Source organism: Elephantulus edwardii, unplaced genomic scaffold, assembly GCF_000299155.1.
Source record: "Elephantulus edwardii isolate Elephantulus edwardi_28Jun2011 unplaced genomic scaffold, EleEdw1.0 scaffold00542, whole genome shotgun sequence".
NCBI lineage: Eukaryota > Metazoa > Chordata > Mammalia > Macroscelidea > Macroscelididae > Elephantulus > Elephantulus edwardii.
Genome location: NW_006400292.1, coordinates 279,039 through 285,242, shown reverse-complemented (window position 1 = coordinate 285,242; position 6,204 = coordinate 279,039). Strand labels below are relative to the sequence as shown.

The 6,204-nt window shown below is 42.5% G+C and overlaps 1 pseudogene; it reads right to left on the bottom strand.

Annotated features, from left to right (window-relative positions):
- The window catches only part of LOC102873786, a 2,472-nt pseudogene extending 1,998 nt beyond the window's left edge, over nt 1-474 (bottom strand).
- Between the last annotated feature and the right edge of the window lie 5,730 nt (nt 475-6,204).

The following is a 6,204-nucleotide window of genomic DNA, read 5'->3' as shown; positions in this document are numbered from 1 at the left end:
CCTGACATACTCATGACCCCATGATGCCAATTCTTCCTGGGAGCCCACTAGCCGATACTTGAGGCACTCACGCTCCCCACTCATGGTCATGGCCAAGGCAGAGATGATGTCAGCCGCAAAGCGCTTATTCTCCCCATGGTCCGTGTTCTCATAGATTTCCTTCAGTTTGCCATAATGTGGACACAGAAATTTAAGCGGTTTGGGCACTGAAGTCATAGAGGTTGTAGATGAATGAATCGGTCTTTGAAGTTCCTCCAGGGTTGGTCTATACAGGGATGTGTCCTCCCCCAGTCGTTCCACGAGCATCTCCAGTTCATCCTGAAGTTGTTTGTCCTCCTCAGACAGCTCCTGCTCTTTGTCCTTGTCCCCTGCATCGCGTCGCTCCTTGCCGCTCTGCTTCTCGTCCGCGCCACCGGGGGCCGTCACTGGGGGCTGCTGGGGCAGCGGTGCCTTGTCCCGGCCACCCTCGTCCATTGCTCACCAGCCGGAGGTGCCTCCGCCGCCGAAGCCGGCCTGTTGCGCATCCTTCATATTTGATGGACAGTTTTGTTGGATAGAATATTCTTGTTTTACAATTGTATTCTTTAAGTGTTCAATATATGTCATTCTACTGCCTTTGTGCTTGCATGGTTTCTGCTGAGAAATTGGTAGTCTTATTTGCTCTCCCTTATGGTTTACTCTTGCTTCTCCCTTGCTACTTTCAGAATTCTCTCCTTATCTTTGGTTCTGGCAAATTTGACTGTGATGCACAGTCATTTGACTGTGTGTTTTTCTTTAGAGGTCTATTCTATATGGTGTTCACTCAGCTTCTTGAATATATATTTTCTCATTCTTCATTATGCCTGGAAAGTTTTCCTCCAGTAATTCTTCCACAACTTTTTCAGTGCCTTTACTTCCTTCTTCCTGTTCTGGGATTCCAATGATGTGCATGTTATTTTTCTTGATGGTGTCCCACATTATTCTTAGGCTTTTTTCTTTTTCCTTCCTTTTTATTCTGATTTTTGCTCTAGCAGATCAGTGGTGACAATTCTATCTTCTTTTTCCCTAGTTCTGTGTTCCATCTCTTTAACTTTGTTCATATTTCCCTCCATCATGTTGACAGCCTCTGAAACATTGGACCTCATACTTTGGATCACGATTTCTTGTTTTTCCAGAGCTTCTAATGCCTTGTTTGTTTTATCTGCACTGTTTTGGGTTCTTTTTAAAGCTCCTCCTGGTTTTTGCTTGCAGCGTCCTGTAATTTTTCAAGTTTGTCTTTCACCCATTGAAAATATTATATAATTATTCTTTTAAATTCTGTGTCAGAAAGTTCCATCATACTTTCTGACATCAGGAAATCCATTGGTATTGTGCCACTTTTCCGGGTTGACATCTTACTTTGTACTTGTGTAGCTTGTGAAGTGCCCTGCTTCTTTCATGATGATGCTGTGGTAAGATTTTTCATGCCTGAGGTGATGATAGGTTCTTTATCCTAAATAACTGCTACAGATAAGGACGTAGTAGTTATGTTGCCTGTGTTATTCTCTGAATTTCTGAACCAAAGCAAGTGTCCATTCATGCCCTGTGAAAGGGGCCTCTTCTGTTGAATAATTATTACAGCTAACTCGACCAAGATATTCTGGATTAAAGGCAGTTAGTTGACTAGATGTGAGGAGATTTGAGGTTGAGAGGCATGGCGAAATAGGTGGGGCAGGCACAAGCACAGGAGTATGCTGGACAAGCATATGCTCAGACACCACAAGCGGGGACCTCACTCAGGCCGCAGCCATAGCTGTATGGCTTGTGCTTCTTGGGGCTAGCTGTCCAAGTCCAGGTGGGGCTAGCTATCCAAGTTGGGTTAGCTGTCCAGGTGGGCACTTGGGAAGACCTCACTCAGTTTGCAGCTTTCCCACTCGTGCCTGGCAGGGGGGTGGGGTTCTGCCTGAGTGTGAATGAGGAGGGACCTCACTCGGTTTGCAACTGTCCCACTCATGCCCAGCGGGGCTACCTGCCCAGTTAGGGATGTACAGGTACCCATGTAAGGAACTCACTCAGTTTGCAGATATCTTGCTCTTGCCCAGCGGGGCTACCTGACCCTGTAGGGACTTGCAGAGACCTCACTCAGGTTGCAGTTGCATAGCTCACACCCATCAGGACTGGCTTCCGGGTAGTCATGCATGAGGACCTTAATCAGGTTGCAGATGTCCACGCCACGGTGGGGACGGGGTGGGTGTGCCGTGGCGGGGTGGTTGGTCCAGCAGTGGGGGTGTTTTGGTCAGTCCACGGTATACATTCTTTATCCCTTCATTTCTTAAGTTCCCCCCAAACTCAGTGTCAGTCCCATTTTACAACAGTGGCACTATGCAGCATTTGTCCTTTTGTGACTGAGATATTTCACTCAGCAGAATGTCCTCTAGGGTCACCCATTTTGCATATTTCATGAGTTCCTTATTTTTCTATGCAGCATAGTATTCCATTGTGTGAATATACCACAGTTTCGCTCTCCATTCATTTGTAGACGAGCACATGGGTTGTTTCCAACTCTTTGCTATTGTGAACAAAGCAATAAAGATGAGTGTGCATTTATCTGCCTGGGTACCAGTTTGGTTTCTTTAGGGTATATTCCTGGTAGTGGAATTGCTGGATAAAATAGTATTTCTGTTCGCAAGATGGATGTCAGATGAGACTCTGAGTATTGATTAGAGCGCCGAGAAGCCAAAGCTAAAGGAAGAAACCAAGAAATCAAAGAGCTGAACAGAAAATTTCAAAAGGCAGCTCGGGACAACAAAGCAAGATACTGTAATGAAATGTGCAGAGAGCTGGAGTCAGAAAATCACAAGGGCCAGACTCACTCAGCGTTTCTTAAGGTGAAGGAGTTGAAAAACTAATTCAAGCCACGGGTGGCAATACTTAAAGATAGTTTGGGTAGAATGTTGAATGATCCAGGAAATTTCAAAAGAAGATGGAAGGAGTACACAGAGTCACTGTATCAGAAGGAATTAGCTGACACAGAAGAATTTCATAAAATAACATATGAGCAAGAATCTATGGTGATGAAGGAGGAAGTTCAAGTTGCTATGAAGGACTTGGCAAAAAACACGGCTCCAGGAATTGACTGCATACCAATTGATTTATTTCAACAAACAGACACTGCCCTGGATGTGCTCAATAAATTGTGCCAGGAAATCTGGAGGACAGCAAGCTGGCCAACTGACTGGAAGAAATTGATATTTGTTCCCATTCCAAAGAAAGGTGACTCAACAGAATGTGGGAATTATCAAACAATATCATTGATATCACATGCAAGCAAGATTCTGCTGAAAATTAACCAAAAACATTTGGAACAATATGTCAACAGAGAACTGCCAGATGTGCAGGCTGGATTTAAAAGAGGTCGTAGTATTAGGGATATTATAGCTAATGTTAGATGGATCTTGTCAGAAAGCAGAGAATACCAGAAGAATGTCTATCTGTGCTTCATTGACTATGCAAAGGCTTTTGAATGTGTGGATCACAACAAGTTATGGAAGACTTTGAGAAGAATGGGAATCCCAGAACATTTGATTGTGCTAATGTGAAACCTATACTTGGGCCAAGAGGCAGTCATCAGAACAGAGCAGGGAGACACTGCATGGTTCAAAATCAAGAAAGGGGTCTGTCAGGGATGTATTTTGTCTCCATACCTTTTCAATCTGTATGCAGAACAGATCATCCGAGATGCTGGCCTGTACGAGGAGGAATGTGGCATAAGGATTGGTGGAAGAATCAACAACCTGCGTTATGCAGATGACACAACCCTACTTGCTGAAACTGAGTAGGACCTGAAGCGCTCGCTGCAGAAGGTCAAGGACTGCAGTCTTCAATATGGATTGAAGCTCAACATCAAGAAAAGAAAGACTCTCACCACTGGGCAAATTGGCAGCATCAGTATGGATGGTGAAGAGATTGAGATAGTTTACTTGATTCCACAGTCAACACTCTTGGTAACAGCAGCCAGGAAATCAGGAGACGAATTACATTGGGAAAGTAGCTGTGAGGGACCTTACAAGAGTACTGAAGAGCAATGACATCAGGCCGGAGACTAAGGTTTGCCTGATTCAGGCTATAGTCTTTACAATTACGTGCTATGCATCAGAGAGTTGGACATACGATGATAGCTGGAATAGGGATGATAGAAAGAGAATTGACACCTTTGAGCTGTGGTGCTAGAGAAGAGTGTTGAATATACCATGGGCTGCTAGGAGAACAAACAGATTTGTCCTGGAGAGGGTGAAGCTAGAATGCTCCTTGGAGTCCAGGATTCTGAAGCGTCATCTGACATACTTTGAACATGTTGCAAGGAGGGACTGGTCCTTGGAGAGGGACATCATGTTTGGGAGGTGGAGGGACGGCACAGAAGAGGAAGACCCTCGATGAGATGGATCAATTCTGTGAGTGGAGTGATGGGAATGGGTGTGTTTGAGATGCCGAGTTTGACACAGGCTATAACGGCATTTAGGGCTCTTGTACATAGGGTCGCTATGAGTTGCAAGTGACTCGATGGCACATAACAACAACAACAACATTTACAACTCTTTGAGAAAGCACCATATTGCCTTCCATAGTGGTTGTACCATTTTTTATTCCCAGCAACAATAAATAAGGGTTCTAGTTTCTCCACAACCTCCCCAGCATTTGTTGTTTGCTGCTGTGTTGAATTTTGCTATTCTTACTGGGGTGAGATAATATCTCATTGCTGTTTTGACCCAGTTTGTCTCTTACGAATGTTATGAATTTGGGCTTTACTCCCAAGTCTCTGATCCACCTTGAGTTGATTTTTTTGTATGGTGTGAGATGTGGATCCTTTTACAGCTTTCTGCAGGTGAAAGTCCAGTTTTGCCAGCACCATTTGTTGAAGAGGTTATCATTTCACCATTTGATAGCTTTGATTTCCTTGTCAAATATTAGTTGAACATAGATAGCTGGGTCTGTTTCTGGGTTTTCAATTCTGTTCCATTGTTTTATGTGCCTGTCATTGTACCAGTACCATGCTGTTCTTTTTACTATTGCTGTGTAGTAGGTTTTGAGGTCAGGGAGTACTATGCCTCCAACCTCATTTTTGTTTCTCAGAAGTGTTTTGCTTATTCGAGGTCTCTTGCATCTTCAAATAAATTTTATAAGTTTTCCCTCAAAAATCTTGAAAAATGAATTTGGTGTTTGTTTTGCTGTTGCATTGAACATTTAGATTGCTTTTGATAGAACTGCCATTTTCACAATATTGAGTCTTCCTATCCATGAACAGGGCACATTTCCCCATTTATTTGGGTATTTCATTCTGTCTTTCAGAAATGCTCTGTAGTTTTCTCTGTATAGGTTTTCTGTATCTCTAGTTAGATTCACTCCCAACTTGTGATTGGCTATTGCAAATGGTATTGGTTTCTTGATTTCCTTCTCTGAGTTATCTTTGTTACTGTAGAGGAATCATATTTATTTTTGGATATTGATCTTATAGTATGCTACTCTACTAAACTGACCTATTAACTCTAACATTTTTTTAAATTGTAGTTGTTGAGTTTTTTGAGTTTTCTGTGTACACTATCATATCATCTGCCTAGAGTGACAGTTTAACCATCTCTTTGTCTGTCTGGATGCAGTTTACTTCCTTCTCTTTTCATATTGCCTTAGCAAGCACTTCAAGTACAATATTGAAAAGAAATGGTGACAGTGGGCACCCTTGTCTGTTCCTGTTTGCAAGGAAAGTATTTTTAGTCTTTCTCCATTGAGAATGATGTTGTGACCTTCTAAAGATTGAATCCGTGACACCAATAAGATGAAAAGAAAACCTACAGCCTGAGAATAAATTTTTGGTAATGCCATCTCAGACAAGAGTCTTATAACAAAAGTTTACAGAATACTCCTGGGCCTCCATAAGAAAAAGACTGATAACCCAATTACAAAATGGGCAAAAGGTATGGAAAGAATTTTCACAGAGGAAGATATTCAAATAGCAAACAGACACATGAAGAAATGCTCAAAATCACTGTCAATAAGAGAGATGCAAATGAAAACCACAATGAGGTACCATCTCACTCCAGTAATACTGGCAAAGTAGACACGTTTGCATGTTCTTGTATTGGGGAATAATGCTGCTATAAACATCAGCTTTTTGAGGAAGCACCAAACTACCTTCCAGAATGGTTGCACCATTTTACAATCCCACCAACAATGTATAAGAGTTCTTTTCTC